Source organism: Lygodium microphyllum, chromosome 12 (assembly GCF_053477565.2).
Source record: "Lygodium microphyllum isolate KBCC chromosome 12, Lygodium_microphyllum_v1.1.10, whole genome shotgun sequence".
NCBI lineage: Eukaryota > Viridiplantae > Streptophyta > Polypodiopsida > Schizaeales > Lygodiaceae > Lygodium > Lygodium microphyllum.
In genome coordinates, this window is record NC_141146.1 from 2910969 (window position 1) to 2933211 (window position 22243).

A 22243-nucleotide genomic window follows, 5' to 3' on the forward strand; every position below is an offset into this window, starting at 1 on the left:
TCACTTCTGATCACATATTTGGAGCCTATTCATCAAGACCTATGCAATGACACCAATCTTGTATGATGGTTCAAAGAAATAAGAATTCTAAAATTTTAGTCTCTCTCCTTATAAAAATCTAGTCTTTCTGTCCCCTCCCTCTCCATATACATAGTGCCCATTTCTATGAGAGAAGGGGGAAGGGGAGTGCGAGTGTGAGAGATGAATGGGGTGTGATAAAGAATGATCAAGCATGTTGTTGAAGCCCATGGGCGTTTTCCAATAGTGTTTGTGGCTTGTAAGAGCATTTGTGACCTTGGTTTTTGCATGGGGCAACACACATCTCACAATGTGTAAGTAGTCTACAAGTAAGTGTGTTAATTTTCATAGCAAATGATAGTGAAATGAAAATTTGTTTTAGAGGGAGAAAAATGAAGATTGACACTTGATTTTCAGTGCTTCAAATTTCTTATTTGCTATTTTTATTTTTTATAAAATAAATAGATAAAAATAAAAAATAAGATAAATATTAGAAAAGAAGTCAAAATATTAACAGTAATTAGAATAATACTAAAAATATAATAAAGGTTTAGAAAACATTTCATATAAAGCTTTAAAATTTGCAAAAACTAAGATTTTTATGCTCAAAAGAGGTGTTTCAGTAGCATGGGGATGGTCTCAATGTCGTTCATTGCTTATGATCTAAATGAACCAATGGGTCATAAATCTAATAAATCTTGCTAAAAGATGCCAAATTTTTATGCATTTTATAAGTAAGATGTGCTCATGCTATTTATATGCTCAAAGATAGCATGAGTTAGGAAAACTCGATGCCTATGGGTTAGTGGAACAATGCCACAATGTATAGATAAAACTCATGGAAAACTAGAAAGAATGTTTGTTGCACTTGCACTTTGTTTTCCACATTAAAGATACTTGAGTACATCTCATTCATATCATAGATTCAAGCATTCTTTTGCACACACCGTCACATTGCAATTGTCTTTCTTTGACTCAGTATGTGAGGTATATCCAAGTTGTTTAAGTACAAGGGTCATAAGGGATTTGAAGTGAGGAAGAGTGAAATAAGTGCAATGATTTATGAAAAAAGATGAGGACCAATGGATCGATCCCTAACCAATGCAATATGCTCATTATTAGAGGCCATGGCACTCAGTCAAGGAGCCTATGCTATGTATATGTGGTGTACTAGACACCTTATGTTGGGCACTCTAGCTTGGAGTTTGGGCCCACCAATTAGGTAGTAGACTACAAATACAATGTTTTAGTATCAAGAGAGGTCTTTTAGCTTATTGCTAGTCACTCATGGCTACAATGCCATGGGGGTTGGTTGTGTGAGGTCCACTAGTGAGCTTAGAGAGTGATAGAACCACTATTGGCACACACATTTTAGGTCCTCACATTGTTCTCTACACTAAATACTAGATGCATGATCCTACCTGTTGAGATAGCAAGCTCAATATGTGCGAGCATTGATAATGGATTGCCTCATTATAGATAGGTCCACATACCTACACTTAACATGTCGATGGTTATTATAATCCTCACATGGCTAATGACTTACCACTTATTATATTTGATTAGTTACACCTACTTATAATTGGCATGGTTATATTAGCCCTAGTTGATTAGTATAGTCAGTTATGCAATACTTCACTTAGTAGATCACTTTTCTTTATATTATATCTTATTTATACTTTGTGTACATTGTGGTGTGAGAGGAAGAAGGAAGGAAAAAAAAAAAAGTTTAACCTCCATCTCTCTTCTTGTATTCTTGAGTGAGCTTGCTCTTATATGTATATTGTGTATGTTCGACGTAGTAGCTCAAGCAAGTCTCCCCACCACATGGCTCGTAATGTGGTATTAGAGCAGCACCATTGAGAGAAGCTGGTTTTAAAGCTAAAGTAAAGGAGAAGGAGCAAGGATTCAAGCAAGCAAGCAATCGATAAAAACTCTTCCATTCTCTCTCTCTTTTCCTTGGAGAGGCACCGGAAGGAGGATAGAGCAAAAATCTTAGATTATTATGAGATTTAGTATACAACCATAATGGTGTATATTTTGCAAAACTACCCTTTTAGGCTTTTCCACTGTGTTTTTGGCCATCTAAAGCCATTTCAGACCCTATTTCAGCTTTGTAGGGTTGCGGCGAGCAATAACTTTAGGGCATATTGTAATTTTGATTTTGTCAACCGTTCTTTAATGTATAGGTTACTACTTTCAAATTTGTAAGTTCTGAGGTATTTTTCAAGAAGCAAACACAAGGTTTATCTGCAAACAAATTACACATTGTATGTATTATTGAGTAGTCAGTGAAAAAAACTTCTTGGTTTATTTTTATGCACATTTTGTAAAAGGTTACAAAGGACTTGCTTATTGTCTAGTACTTAGTTTTGTCATACTGGATAAGAACAATGAAAATCAAATTATTGAGAAGCTAGACAATAACAATTACCCATCATGGAAGTTCCATGTAACGAACAAACTTCCTTATTGGAAAAGGCCTCTACAGGTTCATTTCAAGTGAAGAAAATGAACTAGCGCTAAGTAATTATGTGACTGCAAAAAAATTAAAGGTGTGAAAAGAATGAAATATAATAAACAAAAGATAATGTGTTAGTTATCTATAGTCATTGTATTGATAACACTATGTTGGGGCATATCAAAAATATAGAAACTTCACATGTAGCTTGGATAATCTTCGAGAATATGTTCTCAGTAAATATGAAGGTATGAAAGATTCAACTCAAGCAAGATATTAATATCTTGAAGAAAGAAAATGTATCATAAATGAGTATGTTGTGAAGGTGAGAAGTATTGTAAATACCTTATAGCTATTGATGTAATGCCTGATGATGATGTTTTGGTTTCATTTACTCTGGGTGGCCTTAATAATGAAAATGCTCAAAAATCTTTTGTTACTTTTACATATGTATAAAAGCTATTTCTAGATTTTGATGAGTTAGTCTATTTCATGATCATTAAAGATATCAACATGCATGTTGAATCATCTAAACAAAGTAATGAACATATCCAAGCATTTTACTGAAGTTCAAGAAAGGGACATGACAGATCCTCTTCAAGAGGTCGTGGTATGGGTCATACAGGTGGTAAACAACAAAACAAATTAAACCAACAATTTGGTGACATGTAGATATCGGGACGCTGTGGTAATTCTAGAGGAAGGAGAAGATCTAGAGGAAGAGGTGGATGGCAAAATAGAGGTTTTAGTAATTCTGGTATTGTCTACCATTATTGTGGAAGAATAGGTTATATTATAGCCTAATGTTTTGATTTTAAAAAATGGCATTCATAGTGGTAAGTTGTAGCAAGGAAATAATGCATCGTCTTCAAGACAAAATAATAACAAAAATGAGTATTTGTTTATCATGAAGCATATAGTGAATGTTATTAGGAAAGGGGACATGTGATGATGTATGGTATGTTGATTCGGGTGCATCTAATCATATGACTAGCCATGTTGAATGGTTTGAAGAGATGCAAGATTTACAAAGTCTAGGTTATGTAGAGACAGGTAATGATTCGTGATTGAAAAAGTTCATTTATCCTTACATGATGGTCAAACAAAATGTTTGTCGGATGTTTTACATGTGCCATCCATCACAAAGAACTGCAAAGGGCTATTTTATTGAAGACTTTAATAACATGTGTAGATTGACTATAAAAGGAAGTAGAGTTGGCTATATGTTTATATTGAATGTTGGAATTTCTCCTATAAATATTGATATGTATGCTAAAGGCAAAAGTGTGGTTGCACACATTGAAAAATGATACAAATGTATTGGATATGCAAATTTGCAAAGATTGAAATTAATGCACTCCAAAGGATCGGTTATAGGTTTGCCTACATTCAGAGTTGCATAATTACATAAAGTTCATAAAGCATGCTAATTTGGAAAGTAGGAAAGACAACAATTTTCAAATGACAGAGATGTAAGCAAGAATATACTTGATGTTGTGTAAACAATTTGGAGAGCAGGAAAGACAACAATTTTCAAACAACAAAGATGTAAGTAAGAATGTACTTGATGTGGTGGTGTATATAGATATTTGGGGTCCTATCCGGAATGTATCTTTTGGTAGCAATATGTATTTTGTTGCACTCATTGATGATTGCTCTAGAAAACTCTAAGTATATTTCATGAAGGAAAAGAGTGAAGAATTTGAGCACTTCAAAACTTTCAAGGTTGTTGTTGAAACAATAACATACTTGAAAGTTAAGTATTTGAGGTTGAATGGAGAGGAAGAATACCTCTCGAATGAGTCTAGTGATTTTTTGATGTCTCATGGGATAAAGTAACACTTTACATGCAGGTATATCCCCACAACAAAATGGAAGTGCCAAAAGAAAAACAAACATATTTCAAAAGTTGTATGTCCATTGATGGTGGCTGAAAAAAATATACCCAAGCATTTTTTGTCTAAGGTTGTTCATACTGTTGTCTACATCATGAATAGGTCTCCCACAATTGCAGTTCATGGTATTACTCTTTAAGAATGTTTTACATGCAAGAAACTTGATATATCACACTTGAAAGTGTTTGATTGTATTATGTATATTCATGTGCTTAATGAGTTGAGGAAGAAATTGGACCCAAAGGTTGAAAAATGTATTTTCATTAGATACTCTACTGAGTAGAAAGGGTATAATTATTGTAACCCAATTAGTGGTGAGTTTTGGGTGAGCATGGATGTTATATTTTATTAGATGAGTAGTTGGTATGCATTTGGTGGAGATGCATTGGATGATGTTGATGATTATGATAGTCGTGTGCAAACAAAAAAGTAGAAATCATGGACTCTTATTGGACTAGAGATATAATCTATAGTAGATCTACAATCAATCCTTGGTTTAGGAAACTGAGTAGTAGTCCCATATCTTTAGGTGCATCTACTAGTGTGGTAGATAATGAGAAAGGGAAGAAGAAAGTGTTAGATGGTAATAATGTATCTACTAGTCATGTGGTTCTTGATGGAGACTCTAGTAGTGTAGAGAGTTTAGATGATGAGCTTGGTATTCCTTCAATCAAGACACCAGGTGTAAAGAGAGCACATGGTAAGGCTCCATTGAGTAATCCGGTGGTACATAGGTCAACATGGTAAGATACCTTACTAGAAGGTTTGGTTTTGAGCATTTTACAACTCACCATTATACTTATATGATAATAAACATATAGCATAGATTATGAAGAGACATTTTGTCTAGTTACTAGGATAGCAACTATTAGATGTGTGATTGCTTTGGCAATAGCCAAAGATTGGAGTTTATAACAAATGGATGTGAAGATGCTCTATGAGCTAAAGCAAGCACCTTGTGCATGGCTTGACAAGATAGAAGAGTATCTTGTCAACATTGGCTTTTATGTTTCTGATGGAGATCACTCACTTTATGTGACAAAGGGGGTGATGTGGGTTTGGTCATCACAATCATCCATGTGGATGACTTGATTATTATATGTGAGTGTGATAGTGGGATTACTAATGTTAAGGGCCTTTTAAAGCAAAAGTTTGAGATGAAGGATTTGGATGAGTTGAGGTACTTTCTTGGTATTGAGGTAATTAGATGTGCTGATGGTGTATGGCTGTCACAAAGGCAATATGGCTTGGATATGTTATCCAAGTATGATATGACAATATGTAAGCCTCTTTCAATGCCATTGGAGCAAAATGTGAAGTTGAGTGCTAATGTTGGGGATAAGATAGAACCACCCTACTATGTTCAAGAAGATAGTTAGGGAGTTTGATTTATGTGACCATCACAAGGCCAAACTTGAGCAATGATATTGGACTTGTGAGTCAATTTATATAGGTACTAGAAAGCCTTATCTGGATGCAGTTAGATACATATTGAAGTATGTGAACTCCACCTTGCATTATGGACTTTTTTAGGAGGCAAGTAAGGATGTATAGGTATTTGGGTACACAAATGCAAATTGGGCTTATAGTAAGATCTACCATTGGATTCATGTTTTTCCTTGGTAGTGCAACTATTACTTGGAGTAGCAAAAAGCAACCAATGGCTAGTTAATCTAGTGTAGAGGCTAAGTATAGAGGTGTTGATATGATAGCATGTGAGGTGGTATAGCTGCAAAAGGTATTTGGTGATTTCGATGTGCAAGGAGATTATGACAACATAAGCAGTATATAGTTGGCTAGGAACCCAATGTTCCATGCTAGGACAAAATGCATTGAAGTGCATTACCATTTTATTAGAGAGAAGGTACTTGTAAGAGAGATAAAATTGGTATATATCAACACCACACAAGATCAAATAACTAACACTTCACAAAGGCATTGGGTGCAAATAAGCTTCAAAAATTTCAAACCTTACTCAGAGTATAGAGATGTAGTTGAGCTTGAGGGGGAGTTTTGAGATGGCAAGCTCAACACATGTGGACATTTATAATGGACCACCTAGTAAGATAGGTCTGCACATCTATACTTAGCATGTTGGTGGTCATTATGATCCTCTCATGGCCACTAAATTACCACTTATTATATTTGGTTAGTTATACCTACTTATAATTGACATAGTTATAGCACCGGTCAATTAGTATAGTCATCAATTATACATTACTTGACTTAGAAGGTCACTTTCCTTTATATTATATCTTATCTATACTTTATATACATTGTATTGTGAGAGAAATAAGGAAGAAAAACCAGCAAAAAACGTTTTGGTCTCCATCTCTTTGTGTTCTTGAGTGAGCTTCGTCTCTTATGTATTGTGTATGTTCGATGCAATAGCTCAAGCAAGTCCCCCTACCACATGACTCATGACACAACCTCCCAACAATAGCTTTCATTTTGCCATGTTGTTTAGTAAGAGATGTGATAATCTTCAAGCATCATGGCAGCTGATAGTCAAGGGTGACTAAATCATACTTGCAAGGCAATAATATCAAGCTTTCTCTATCTAATAGTTCCATAACATAGATCTTTATGGACTTTCATTCCCAAGCCTCATACATTCTAGGTATTAAGCTTAAGTCAGCTTGATACCTTATACATGCTAGAAGATTGTGTCAACATATTCAAAATAGGCCCCTTCATCATCCAAGGCTACATAAAAGTTGCAATCCACTAAGGGTGGGTGTGCTATGCTTAAGGGGGGCCTTGCTTGATGCCTTAGATGCTTTACGATTGCCTTAGTTTGCAGGTGGAAAAATGTTCTCTTTGCCCATTCCTATGCTATTCTTTATTTTAGCCTTTTGCTCTTTGTCCTTAATCTCCTACCTCCTTTGATGTTCCTTACCTTGTGGATCCTTATGTGTCTCTTTTGCTTGATTTTGAGCTTTGCTGGTGCCTGGAAGATCTTTCTTGGCCTCTTGTGGTAGTGTTGGATCTTGAAGCTTCTCACTCTTTCTTTAGCTCTTATTGTAGGTCTTGTGTTGGAGTCAAATCATTGACCCGTATCTTCTTCGAGCATGCCCTATCAAAGTGACCACTCTCTTGGGAAAGGTAGCAAGCATCCATGAATGTTGAGAAGAAAACCTCAATACGTAGTTCAAAACCCTGAGCATCAATGAGCTCTAGTACCTCAAGTTGTTCAGATTCCCTTTATAGTCCACTGAAGATTTGAGAATCCAATATTTCTTCCCTTTGGATCCAACCAAAGCCACATAAGATCCTTTACTGATGAAACAACACCACACCAATGTGGCTTGCAATAGCTAGTAGGTTGCTTTGAACCATTTGTGGCATTCTTCTTCCACAAGAGGATGCCCCTTGCATTAGGGGAATCAATATAGTGTTTGGCAACCTTTGATAACAAGATGGATAGTGGTGCCTTGAATACCTTGTTCCCTATGGTAGGAGCACTCCTTCACACCTAATTGCACTTTACTCGGTTCAACCTTTAGATGTCACTCTACCTCAATCATGTTGATCTAAGGATCCTTAATAACTTGCAAGAAGTTCATCACCATTTGGCCATCACACGGTTGCCTCTTCTTTGCATTTCCCTCACTCTCCTCCCATGGCCTCTTTCTCACTATGTGCATGCATGCAAGAGGAAAGGGCTGGTTGTTCGTGCTTGTAGGAGAATAAATGCATGGCATCTTCACGCTATTGTGGAAACCTACTCTGCAAAGTGCCCTTGCAAGGGAAGCTAAGTTTACTTCTCTCACTTCTTTTGCTATCCTCTTCCTCCTCTCTTTTATTTTATCCCTCCTTTTTTTTCTCTTCTCTCTCTCCCTCTCTCTTTTCTTTTCCTCTTTTTTCCTCTCTCTCTCCTCTCCTCTCCTCTCCTCTCTCTCTCTTTCTCTTTGTTAGTTTATTTTCCTCCTTTTCGAGCTCTCACACACACACATACACACTTCTTTTCTTCTCACAGTGTCTCTCCTCTCTCTCTCTCTCAATAGATCTCAATAAATCACACACACACACACACACATTTAGTTTATTTCATTCCTTTTTTCCCTCTCTCTCACTCACTCTCTAATGTTTTTCTCTCCATTCTCTCTCTCTCTCTTCATTCAATCATTCATTCTCTTTCTCGCTCCTTTTTTCTCTCTCCTCACTCTCATTTAGTTTATTTTGTTCATTTTTCTGCTCTCCATATCACCCCTCTTTTTTCTCTCTCTCTTTTTTTAGCGTCTCTCCTCTTATTTTCCTTCTCTCTCCAATAATTTTTTCTCTATTCTCTCTCTTCATTCATTCCTTTTTTTTTTCGTAAATTCATTCATTCCTTCTCTCTATCGTTTATTTTTTAGTTTTTCCTCTCTCTTCATTCATCCCGATTCCCCTCTCGCTCCCTCTTCTCCCCCTTCTCTCTATATATGTATGTGTACATATGGTTGCCGTCTCCTCCACAGTCAGTTGCTCCTCGTGCCCATCATTGCCGCCTCGCTATTGCTGCCATCATCTATTGCTTCTGCCTGCCATCCACTCCTTCTCGCCTCCATTGTTGCCTTACTCCTTGCCGCCCAATTTGTCACTCGCCTGATTGGTGCTGCTGGCCTATTTGCCACCACCCACTTATCCAGTTCCTATTTGGTTGGTGCCACCCATCTCTCTCTCTCTCTCTCACCAGTTTGTCACCTGCCTTTTCCTTTGAGAGTGCTTTTTGTAACTTGTCGGATGTACCGGGCCGTAGAGATGGAAGAGTAACATTTGTAGAACGAGTTTCTTGGCCAGGAAGATACCTTCGCGTCTTGAATTCTATATAACCGCTTTCTTTTATAACGGGTGCTTGGCATTGATGCTGTAAATTCGTGTCGAGGCTCAACATGCGATCCTGAGGAAGGTAAGGAAAGCCTTTTGGGTGAATTTCTATCTATTTTTGTCAACCTGCGAATCTGTATTGTCAAGTAACTGCCACCGGATTGATTGATTAAGCTGCCAAGATATTTGAATGCTCAAATTAAGGGCAATACCCTGCACATACACACGCACAGGATGAAAGGCGTATTGCCATGGGGCAGAATTATGTTTTCTGAGTATAGTGGGTGGCTAACCATTGAGGGGACATGAATTTTCAAATCTGAATACAGATATGATTGAATTGCTAGCCATAAGAAACTCAACCATATTCACAAGAAAATGTACAACCTTTAGAAGGAGTTATGGTTGCTGTTTGATTGTGCTTGCGAGCAAGCAGTTTTCTTGCAATTCGATTTCACTTACATTGGAAGCTGAAACGTTTTCGTCCAGCTGACGACTGGTTATATACATAAATATTCATGTGTACATGTGAAGCTGACAACTGGTTATATGCATAAATATTCACGTGTACATGTAAATAAATAGAGAGAGAGAGAGAGAGAGAGAGAGAGAGAGAGAGAGAGAGAGAGAGAGAGAGAGAGAGAGAGAGAGAGAGAGAGAGAGTGTGTGTGTGAACATTTACAAAAGGCCAAATCAGCCTATGAGACAGAAATAGATACATCTGAAGTCCAAGGAGCTATCACGTTTCCCAAGTAGAATAAAGAAACCATAATCTAAAAACATCTAACTAAGAAATAGCAAATAACTAAAAATACTAAAAAGGCACGAGGGATCAAATACAATGTGGAATTGGTATGGGGATCAATATCATCTCAAGTTACCTCTTATAGGTCTATCCAACATGGATAGGTTGAAGCATTGAGGTAGAGTTGCTCAATGACATGCTTGTATCGTCTGTATCCTCTAGTGTTGCCTTGAGCAGGGATGTGGACTAGTGGGCCATGGGTGGCATGCTTTACATCTCTTAGTGGCCTTGTCTCAAGTGATTCCACGTGGTAGAACCACCAATCAATTTGGGTATGCTTTTAGGTATTGGGTGTAGTGGTAGCCTTGAAAAAGTTAGTAAGGGTGTGTTATTATGGAAATGAGACAAACTTCAGAGTACATTCATGTCTAATATTATCTCATCATCAGTAAGGTGAAGATAATATTAAAATAAGTGGCCTATGAAACAAAGCTAAGAATAACTATATGATGGGACAATGCTAGAGTACAACTGTGTTTAGTGTTGTTCCATTGGTAGAATGAAAAGCAAGTCCTAATTTGATAGAACTATTTATAGAAATTGTTATAGGCTATAGGTGATCTCAAAATCTATACATGATGTTGTACCATGCTTCCCCATATGCGGTGCTTGACCCACCATAGCATCAAATATAATACCACCATCAAATTATCTAGGCTGCCCCATACTTGCATGCATGCCTTGCTGTCCAAAATCCATTGCATTGGCACTACCAAGATGGCCTTGCATTTGCATGTCTTGCCCCACTAGCACTAGTTGCTTTTGCTCATTGATAACATTGGGAGCATCTTGAGATGGTTTTGGCATTTCCTCCGGTACATCTTACTGTCCCGAAGCTCTAGAGGATGACTATGAGGGAGTACCTCTAGCTCCCTCATCCCATGGTGTCAAGTCGTGTTGGATGCACATTGATAGCTCCACCCTCACCCGTGATAGGGTTCCTTGTTGTGCCTCCGGCTTACCTTGTAAATACTCTCTTGCTATGAATATGAGCTTTTGCCCTCAAGATGGGCCATTATGCAAACTTGTGTGCTTTCTTTGAGTTCTCTTGTGCATTTCGTATTGTGTTGAGTTCGTGCTGTGTCGTGTTGAGTTGGCGATATGGTGATGTAGTGCGGTAGGTATAGTGCTTGTTGGGAGCTTGAGCATGGTCGTGGGAGTGCCCTATGCGGGATTCTGAGGTGGGACCATCACACTTAGTTTTAGAGCCGCCCTCACGAGTGGCGTGTGGAAACCCTTGTGTCGGTGAGTCTGGGTTGAGGCGTGTTGAGAAAGCTTCAAGGATGATCGTTTCTGAGTTGAGAGTTGATGTGGTGAAGAATCTTTACAAAAAAAAAAAGAAGCATTCTGGATGACTTTTTCGCTTTGGAATATGATGTGCGAGGTTTGAGGAGTAAGATGGAGTATGTGTGTGGAAACAGGGCAAATGTCCCATTCCGAGTGAAAAATGAGTTTGAGACAAAGGTAAAGATGATTGAAGGAATACAAGATGAGTTGAAGACAAAGTTGAGAGAAGTGAATGAGGAGATTGAGGAGTGGTTTGGCGAGATGTTGAGTATGGGCGAGTGGAATGCCCTTGATGTAGAAAATGAGTTGAAGAGAAAAATTGCTTTGGGTTTTGATGTGTCCATTGCTACTAGTGGGATCCCGGGGGTGAAGAAAGAAATGGATGTTGTGAAGAGAAAGGTGTCTAGTGTTGATGTGAGAGGAAAGGAGATGGAGAAGAAGAGATTTGAGTTAGAAGTGAAGTTGCCGTAGAGACAACCAATGCCCAGTTATGTGAATGTGCCACAGAGTCAGCCTATGCCAAGGAAAGCGATGATGCTACTGAGACGGCCTGTGCTGCCAACCAAGTGGAGAGAGCCGAGTTCGAGCTCTAGTTCTGATGATGAAGATGTTGAGGAGAGCGAAGAGGAGTCAAGTAAAGAGAAGTCAAGTGATGAAGAGTCAAGTGATGAATAGGAGAAAGGGCCTAGTGTGAATGCTATGATGGGAAACGCCTTGAGGGCTTTAGCAAAAATTCAATTGACAAAGGTGTTAGAAGAGAAAGTGAAGATGATTCAGATGAAGAGAATGAGGAGTCAAAAGGTGAATCAGAAGATTCGGGAGTAGAACGAAGATGGCCATGAGAGCCCAACTTAAGAGTTTGATGCAAGTAGTGGAGAAGGGGATGAAGCAGAGTGCCATGATGAAGAGTGCCAAGGCCAAGAGTGCCTCCCATGCTGATATGGCTATGAAGAACTCCTGCACACCTGGGGCAAGTCTAAACAAATTGGGCCGTGTGCTTCCAAGAATGCAAGTGGCAGAGTGCCAAGTGAAAAACCAAGTCCAGTGAGAGTGCAAAGGAATGATGCTACGCGTGATTCGGTGAAGTTGCCAAATTCAAGTCAAGTTCGTGTTGAGGCTAAGGGAGCCAAAGTACAGTAGAATGCGAATGTTACGTTGAAGTCAAAGGAACCTGTGCTAAAGGTGGCATGTGGGCCGAAATGTGTATTTGATGGGGTCGTGATAGAAGAAGTGGATAAGGCAAGTGAGGCCAAAAGTCCTAGCTGCTTGATCGGAATGTGTCATTGCGGGGTGATATTGCCCATGTGTTGGAGAGGATAGAAGCGGAGAGTGTGGGAGTGGAAGTAAGGGGAAGCTCGTTTGGCCAAGCGAGCCTAAATGAACTGGGACTACGTGTTCTTCCTTGTGCTAATGCGGCTAATGGGCCAAATGCTGAAGTGGAGAGGAATGAAGTGATGAAGCGAGTTGGAGTGGAAATGGAGAAGTGCTTGTGCGGCCGAGTGAGCCTAAATGAATTGGGACCACTTGAAGATTCTTGTGCCAATGAGGCCAATGGGCCAAATATTGAGTTGAAGAAGAATGAAGAGTTATTGTGCGTTGATATAGATGTGTGGGAGTGCTCGTCTAGCCCAGCGAGCTTAAATGAACTGGGACCATACTTACCTTGTGTTGATGTTGCAGTTGATGAGCTAGGTGGTGAGAATGAAGCGAGTGAGCGATGTGTGCGTGGATGACTCCTTGAGCCAGGAGGATAAAAGAACGGCTGTATGTGTTGACGAATTGAGTAGACGTGTGTTTGGAAGACTCCTTGAGCCGGGAGGTTAAAGGAACGACTGAGTATTCAGATGTTGAGTATTGGTCAGCAGAAGAGGATGATAATGGTTATATGTCAATAGAAGAAGATGTGGAAGACTCCTTGCGTTGGGAGGATAAACGAACGGGCAACCCTGTTTATGAGACTATAAATGAACGTGCCTTGTGTTGAAGAGATGAGCAGTGATGTGTGTGCTGAAGACTCCTTGAGCCGAGAGTATAAAAGAACGGCCAAGTGTGTTGGAGGGGAAGGTAGAGATGAGAAGATGGAAGCCAGTGAGGGCTGCCTGAAGAGAAGGAAAGTTTGGAAACTTGCGAATTTCTTGTGTTACTGGGGTGGAGGATGAGACAAAGGAGTTGATTTCGAAGCCATCAAGATCCGAGTCAGCGAGTGGGCGACAACGGGTTAGCTTCCGTGAGGAAGTGAGGTCCTACTGCTATGAGCTTGACAAGGAGTCGACTACTTGTACTTAAATGGCTGATTTTTGAGGGTGAAGCCCTTGTACATTGAGTATGCATGCGGAGCAATGGCCAATTTAGAGGGTGACAGGCCCTCACACGGTGATTTGATTGGGAGTGCTGGGATGCTTCGAGTGTGGTTTGACCATGATGAATGGATCTTCATGAATGGAACCCAAGTGGCTGAGTTATGGGATGAGATGGGGCCCCTGCTCAACGTGAAGGTGAATTTCAGGGAGGTGCAGGAGTCAAGAAAGCCCACGTGGGCAATCAAGCCCATTTCGGTCTCTGGGCCAAAGGGATGCAACCTACTTGGGGAAGTTAAAGTAGTTGGATGGCTACAAGATCAAACCAAGGTGGAAGCAAGGAGGCTTCACCCTCTAGAATATTCCAAGAGAATCTGGCTTGTCACGGAGCAAGCAATGAAGGAGAGGGCGAGGTGTTCAATCAGGCCATTGAGGGCCGGTTCAAAGTGCCTATGGCGGGGGACATGGCCCTTGCAATGCAAGCTAGAAGGTTTGATGCTATGAATCGGACTCATCTAGCTTCGACATGGACCGTAGAGTTTGATCTGGCCACCAAGTGCCTAAAAGTTCATGTGGGCATGGCATGTACGGATACATTTGAAGCCTGCCTTGCCTTCTTTTCTTGTGCATGACAAGGATAAATTTGGGCAATAGAGGCTCGAAGGTGATTGTAGTGAGGGAAATGGCCCTCACTTTACAGGCAAGGCGGTTTGATGCAACCCATCAAGTCATCATGTGTCCAAGTGCTTCAGCCCACCAGTCCACCAATCATGGTTGGTACTCTCATCCTATCTCTCCCAAGGTATGCGGCTCAAAGAGGGTGAGGGTACTTAATGCGGGAGACATGGATCTCACGTGGGAGGCTAAATGGCATGCAACTTCTAGGCATGTTGTGCGGTTCGTTCTTGCCTCATGTGCTCCCCGTACAACTCAGTCCAGCAGAAAACTCCCCCATACTTCTTCAAAACTAAGTGGTGTAAAGCGGGGGAGGATTCTTGACGCGAGGGAGACGGTGTCAGAAGTGGTGCAGCAATGGAAGCGTAAACATAAGCTATAATAAACTGCTGAAATACAACACAAAAGAGAAAGGGAAAGAAAGAACACAATGTAGATGAGAATTGTAGATGAGAACTTAGATGTATGCTCGGGAAATGGAATCCATATACCAAGACATGAGACAGTATAGATGCAATGTGAGTCACTGGCTGTGGAGGCACTGGCCTAAATAATCTCTGAGCCCAGCCTGTTGTACCACAAGTATAGACTCAACCATGAAAATGTCCACCAGAGTAGAACCATGGATACCCAAGTAGCGGGTGCGCAAGCCACCACCAAGGTGCCTCGAAGAGAACCTAATGTCGATGTTGATTGTACCAGCTCCTGAAGATAGAGAAGATCATAGCAGCTCTCAATGTCTGCCAACAATGCCTCTGAAGTATCACACGTGACTATCTTGTCACTAGTGCCGCAACGCATAAATGACCATGAATTCCCCTTCTTTGGCCAGACCACCAAAGTGTCCCCTCATGTGAGCTCCAGACGAAAGCCACCTGCTCTTTGTCAAAGAACGAGTCCATCATGAACCTGGATGTCAAATCCAGCTCTAGGATTTGTACCTGCCAGACTTCCGTTGATGCATCAAGGATGTCCCTCCCTGGATCATGTGCATCTGTATAGAAATATAGATGAGGCATGACTGCCCCATCTCACCACCCTCTCACACTCCCTCTCTGGCATTGGAGAGTCGCGAGGGATGACCTCATCACCACCCTCTCACACTCCTTCTCTGGCATTGGAGAGTCGCGAAGGATGACCTCATCACCCTCTCACACTCCCTCTCTGGCATTGGAGAGTCGCGAGGGATGACCCCATCTCACCACCCTCTCACAATCCCTCTCTGGCATTGGAGAGTCGCGAGGGATGACCTCATCACCACCACTAGAAAGCAGCTGAGGAAGGGGCCACTAAGCCCTTTCCATGATCGGAAGAAGAAGATCCCTTCCGCACCTTGGACTTCGCCTTGGCCGGAGGAGCTGAGTTGGAAACTGAGGCAGTCGATGACTCGTTGGAGGAGTTAGCATCCCGCTTTGTCTTGTGCTCCTTTTTCTTTTTGGGTTCTGCTAACTCTTTGTAGTCCTTCCTTAAATGACCTTTCTTGCCCTAGTGGTAACACTGGGCCTTCGACTTCTTTGTCTTCAACCCCCTCTCTGAAGCGGCAAGAGCCTCACGGGAATCCCCATGTAGCGTATTAGTAGCGGATGTGCATGGAGGGGCCATCTGTAGAGGATTGAGAAGAGAAGTAGAGAAAAGAAGGTATTGGGAGAGGGAACACAGCCAAAACACGAGCACACAGACTGCAAAAAGCAAGAGTTAACATACAATATAACCAAAATCTGACCAAAATAAGACAAAAGCTGCTGTAAAAAGTCAAAAAATCAGTCAAAAACAGCAAAAACGGCCTAATAATGCAAGCGCCCAGCCGGGAGGAGATGCTGAGACACCAAAACACAGGCTGAAACGAATGCACAGGCGGTAAAATGCTAACGTCAGCAAAAACGTAGGCAAAACAGGGCGCTTGGTTGGAGCAGCAGCTGCTTGATTAGCAAGGGTGAAAACAGGCCTGAAATCAGCAAGAAAATACAACAGAAACACAAATCTTGAAATCTAAGATGGTGTTAGAAGTGGTGCAGCAATGGAAGCGCAAACGTAAGCCGTAATAAACTGCTGAAATACAACACGAAACTGGATGTGGAGGCACTGGCACATGCTCCCTCTCTCCAAGAATTGTCAGGTGATGAATGAATGAGGAGGAGGGAGCCTGACAATAAATAGGGCAAATAAATGCCAAAAATATGACTGGTCGGCCAGCATTAAATGCTGGCCAACTGGCTGCAAATAATGCCAAACCACAATAAATGATAGCAAATAAAATGCCTAAATAATCTCAGAGCCCAGCTTGCTATACCGCAAGTTTAGATTCAACCATGAACTGACTAATCTGCTAAGAGACGAACATTGCGAGAAGGGCCAAGCGGCATGCTGCAACCTAGTAGGTCGAGTGGTTGCAACGTGAAAGAGCTTCAAGTCAGATCCATGCCTCCAACGGCACCATGAGAAAAGCTAAGAAGGGCATGCCAATGAAGATCCAAGCCACAAAAGGCAAGAAGAGAAAGAGGCGTGCTTCAAAGAATATTCGGGCAACTAAGGCCTAATTCTTTTCAAGGGGAGGTGGGTCTCAAGCAAAGTGCACCTCTTACACTACGCAGTATGTGGCTACCCCATGGTCGTTGCATGTTGTTTTCTTCATCAACAGTAGGTTGATAGATGTGGCCAAGGTGGGCCTTCTCCCACAGGGTGTCATTGCCTGGACCCTTGCATTTTGGGCTTGGCATTCAAAGTGAAAGCTTGGTGCGGGGTCTTGGTCCGCATGTAGTTCGCCACACTCAAATTATTTGGCCCTAAGTTGGAGCATGAGTGCACAACGTGCTCTAACCGGGTTACCCTCCACTCTATGCTTGTAAATATGGTCAGCAGGTGCATGGTTGAGCTGCACAATAAAGTCAAAAGTCAGTTCTAGCTTGTTCAGTCCCGTCTCCATTCCACGTTTGTCAATTGAGTCAGTGGGTGGGATGTAGTGCAATTTAAAAAAGTCCATGTTCCACATTTGTATAGAGTTATTGGGCATGGCACCTAGTGGGCAGAAATTGACTGCCTTGATAGTGAGGCATGTTAAGACCCCCGACACTAAGCATGAATCTGAGTCAAAGCCGATTTTTGAGATGGCAGTGAGTTGTGTCTCTCTACTCCATGTGGAGGGGTGTGTGTGAGGGAGTATCCCTAGCTCCCTCATCTTGCGGTGTTGAGTCGTGTTGGATGCGCGTTGATAGCTCCACCCTCACCCGTGACATGGTCCCTCGTTGTGCCTTCGGCTTACCTTGTAAATACTCTCTTGCCCTCAAGATGGGCCATCATAGAAACAGGGAACGCCCGTTCCGGGCCTTAGGAACGGATTAACGTGTTCCGGCATGTATCTACCAGTGAGACGCCCATGGAACGTTCCTGCCCGTTCCTAGCCCCCGTTCTTGCCCTTTCCAACCCCGTTCCGGGCCGTTCCAGCAGCCGTTCCCTGGAATTAGATTGCACTGTCCCCAAATTTGGGGCATTTCAGATCAGGGATTGCCCCAAATTTGGGGCTTTTTCAGCAAGGATTTGGGGCACTGGTCTTGGTTGCAATGTCTCCAATTTTAGGGCATTTCAGATCAAGAATTGCCCCAAATTTGGGGCTTTTTGAGCAAGGATTTGGGGCATGGAATTGGCTGCAATGCCCCAAAAGGATTGCCCAAAATTTGGGGCTTTTTCTGCAAAGATGTGGGGCATTGGACTTGGCTGCAATGTCCCCAATTTTGGGGCATTTCAGATCAAGCATTGCCCCATATTTGGGGCTTTTTCAGCAAGGATTTGGGGCATTGGTCTTGGTTGCAATGTCTCCAATTTTAGGGCATTTCAAATCAAGCATTGCCCCAAATTTGGGGCTTTTTGAGCAAGGATTTGGGGCATGGAATTGGCTGCAATGTCCTAAAAGGATTGCCCAAAATTTGGGGCTTTTTGAGCAAAGATGTGGGGCATTGGACTTGGCTGCAATGTCCCCAATTTTGGTGTATTTCAGATCAAGCATTGCCCCAAGTTTGGGGCTTTTTTCAGCAAGGATTTGGGGCATGGCATTGGCTGCAATGTTCCCAAATTTGGGGCATTTCCAATGTGTGACTGAATTTTATATATATATATATATATATGCCGTTCCCCTTGTTCCCGTTCCCCAATCCTAAGCATTCCCCCCCGTTCTAGGGGGTCCCGTTCCCTTTCCCGTTTCCTATTCCTGGTAACTATGTGGGCCATTCTACAAACTTGTGTGCTTTCTTTGAGTTCTCTTGCACGTTCCGTGTCATCTTGAGTTCGTGCTACATGTCACGTTGAGTTGGTGACGTCGCGATACAGCACGGGGGGTCTAGTGCTCATTGGGAGCCTGGATGGGGTCATGGAGTGTCTTGCGCAGGATTTCGATGGCTGGACCATCACACTGACTTTCTCTTTTTGCCCTTGTTGTCCTTTTTGGAAGAATTTAAAAACTGACTAAATTGAGGATCCTTGCCAATTGTGCGAACATATCAAGTGCTCTTCTCAAATTATCTTTGAACTACTCATCAAATTCTTCATCTTCTTGCTGATCATCAACATTTACAGGCCTAGAAGGACTTGGTTTCTGCTCTAAACCCACATTTTCTCATTGCTGCCTGGGCTGCGTGCCCGTTCCAAGATTAGGCATTGCATTTTCTCTATTGCTTTGTGTACCTTCCAATGGTGAAGGATGATCATGACTTGAACTTAAATCATTGTATGATGACATGCTTGCTGTAAATGCACTCAGTTGATCACAATTTCAGCAATATGCAATTTCACTAACTTGCATACAAGTGCCTAAGGCCCACCTACTCAAGGGAGTTGAACGTATATTGGCAATGAAACAATGAAACCAGCCTTCCTTCTCAGAGAGAGGGTGGTAATGATCTGATTAATCGACAATTAATCAACAATTACAATAAGCATAAAATTCACATAATTTGAAATTGCAATTGCTATCACTTAATCTTGGCCAATGGATAGCATGTCGGTCCCAAAAATGGCACCCCTTGTAGTATTTCTTTATCTTGAATTACAATCTAGATGGAATACAATGAGATTCCTTGAATCTCCTTCGCTCTTCAATTGCCTCTTGTTGTCATAAATGTCTAGTAAGCCTTCAAACCAATTTGTCCATTGGTTTACTCTAGAATTGGCCTTCAATTGTGCTTATTGGGTGATAAATTCAGCCCCAAATGTTTGTTGGCTGAATGGCCACTTGAATCTCTTGAAATTGTCCCAATTTCAATGACTAAAATTGAAGTCTCTAGGCCTTTAATTTTTGAGCATGCTTCCCAAGGTGGCTGCAAAACCCTAACTTCAGTTGTAAATTAGAATTTAGAGTAGAGGTTAGTCAAAATCTCCACCTCCAATGGTTGATTTCACTGGAAATTATTGAGAAGAGATGAGAATAGGCTGGAGGATGAGAGTGAATGCTAAGGAGAGAGAAAATTCAGATTTTCATCACCAGAAATTGGGAGAAATCAACTCTTTTGTCCTGTTTAGACAGCCATGAAAGTTGTCTCCACCGATGGAACACCCAAATATGATGTTGCTTGGCTGAAACAACCCTCAAACTGTTGTCACCTATTGTCATAGTCTTCTCTACATGTCACAAGCTCCTAGAGGGTCTCTTGCTATAGTTGAAGTGGCTTGTCAATTATTGCAATAGCAATGGCAACCTTCTCTCTCTTTCTCTTAGCTTGCACAAGGCTAGAATGATCCTCTCTCTCTCTCTCTCTCTCTCTCTCTCTCTCTCGCCTCAAAAACGTTTTTTCCACTTGCATGGGCAGGTTTTGCGAAGTGACAGCCTTCCAAAACAAATTTTAATATTATCCAGCTTTATTAAAATTATTTTTTAAAATTTGATAATTATTTATGGCTTTTAAAAAAATCTGATTGTCCAACAATAAAGTTGGCTAGGCCAATTTATCACCCAAGTGATCTTGAGTACTCATTAGCTTAGAACTGACATTAATTAATTAATTAATCAATGCTAATTTCCTAGTGTCTCCACTAACAATAATGGCTAATTAAATGTTCTAGGCCAAGTTTTGACACCAGGTACCGCCTAGTATATGTTAGGTATAACTTGTTACAACTTTTGCAAATGTTACCCATTGATTACTGGGTTTACTAAGGTCTCATTGTCACTTAACTCACTTGCATTTCACACGTGTACTTTACATGTGCACAACCAACTTAATAATGCCAAAGCTAAATATAAAAAATGCATGCTTTCACGACATTGATCCCATATCCCATGAGCCATTCCTCTACTTGTGCATACCATTAGATCTCATATCCAGCCTATGCTAGCTGCCTGGAAGCCTTGACAGCTCTCCTAGGAAATCTATTTGGATACATATCTCATACTTGTGTATAAAGTTGATGGTTTGAAAGAAGGCCTTCATCATCATAGGAGGTGTTGTGGATTTTGCTTTGATGATCTCATGTGGTATTGATAGTTAGCTATGGATCATTTGTGAGAGCATGTTAATTTGTTCTCTCTCAATATGTGTCCATAGGGATGTAACCAAACAAAGGGCCTAGATAGGTGCTCCATATATCATGGTTGGTGCGATCAATTTATCAAACAATCACCTTATGTGGTGGACTCATGGAAGTGTGCTTACTGGCACTATCTCACTAGCATGGCTAACGGTGCGTATTCTTGTGTGAGCCGATCTTTGGTTGCTTATGAATCTCCTAGTGGATCTGGCCATGCTGAAACTATGTAACTCGAACCAGGCACTCATCTACACATATCAACACAAGATATCTCCCTATCTAGCTAGTTATTGAGAGGACTCAAGGGCTTTTTGTGTATGCTTGTGTCTCAGTAGGCATACATACATACATACATACATATATGGAGAGAGAGAGAGAGGAGAGAGTTATATTAATGTCTACAAAAGACAAAATTAGTCTATGAGACCAAAATGTTACATTTGAAAAGTCAAGAAACTAAATTGAAAATAAGCAATGAACAATACATAGTCGATGAGCACAAAATGATGTCTAAGACAAATACAATGTGGAACTTGTTGAGATATTTACAATCACACCTACTTCAGTCCCTTTGTGAGGAGCAGTGAGGGCTCACGACCAAAATCCCATATGCACAGTAGGAGAAAGTACCTCCACTCAATTCCTATAAAGCATTGTACTTGCACTCTTTTTCTAATGCAATGATAGCACTCTTTTCTTTCCAGTAAATTGTCATGTCACTGTCAATACACAAGATTGTGTTTATGAGTCCAAGTCTTAATCTTGGAACCTAATTCACTTGTGTAACAATTTGTCTTTGTTAGGTTCAATGTCTTCATGAGTTTCTTTTTCTTCTTTCAACCTCCATAGCTTCTGCATTTGCCATGCTCTAGATCCCGCGTATTTTAATATGGTATCAGAGCTCAGTTGAGCATGGCTTAGCTCGTTTTATTAGATCTTCACCTCTGGTCCATCTCTACTCAGCTCAGCCTCAGTCTATGAACTCACTTTCCATCTTCACCTTCAAGCTTGCCTTCATGGCTGCCATAGCCAGCAGCACCGTGTCAGATTGAAGTTATTGTATCTCACTCCATAGGCCAAATCTTATCGAGCTTCCTTCTGGAAAAATGTTCTCCCGCTACTAATGCTTCTCTGTATCATTTCAGAACTTGACATTGCCCCATCCACTACTCAGCATTGTCAATTTTCTCAAGTTTTGTTTTGTGGCTTCCATAGCCAGGCAGTACCTAGGCATCTTGGAGCTTGTGAATCTCTCACTATAGGCTACCATTGATCATGATGTCTTCTAGGGAAATCTTTCTCAACATCAGGGGCTCCATCCTATTACAAAAAACGTCGGGATTGATGCATACTATGACCAGCATTGACGAAATCGTGGAAAACTGGAGAAAATTGCACCTATTGCTGTCGTTCGGCCCTGCGCGCTTGAATCAGGCATCAATCTTGAGCATCATCATGGGGCTTTGGTAGAGCATGAAGAGAG

General features: G+C 41.2%; 1 protein-coding gene across 1 annotated transcript in view; it reads left to right on the plus strand.

Annotated features, from left to right (window-relative positions):
- The first annotated feature begins 9251 nt into the window (after positions 1–9251).
- Positions 9252–22243, plus strand: part of LOC148027403 (uncharacterized) — a 44669-nt gene continuing 31677 nt past the window's right edge. Inside the window, exon 1 of the mRNA XM_087689084.1 lies at positions 9252–9265. The gene's annotated coding sequence lies outside the window, so the exon portion shown is untranslated. The remainder of the gene's footprint in view (positions 9266–22243) is intronic.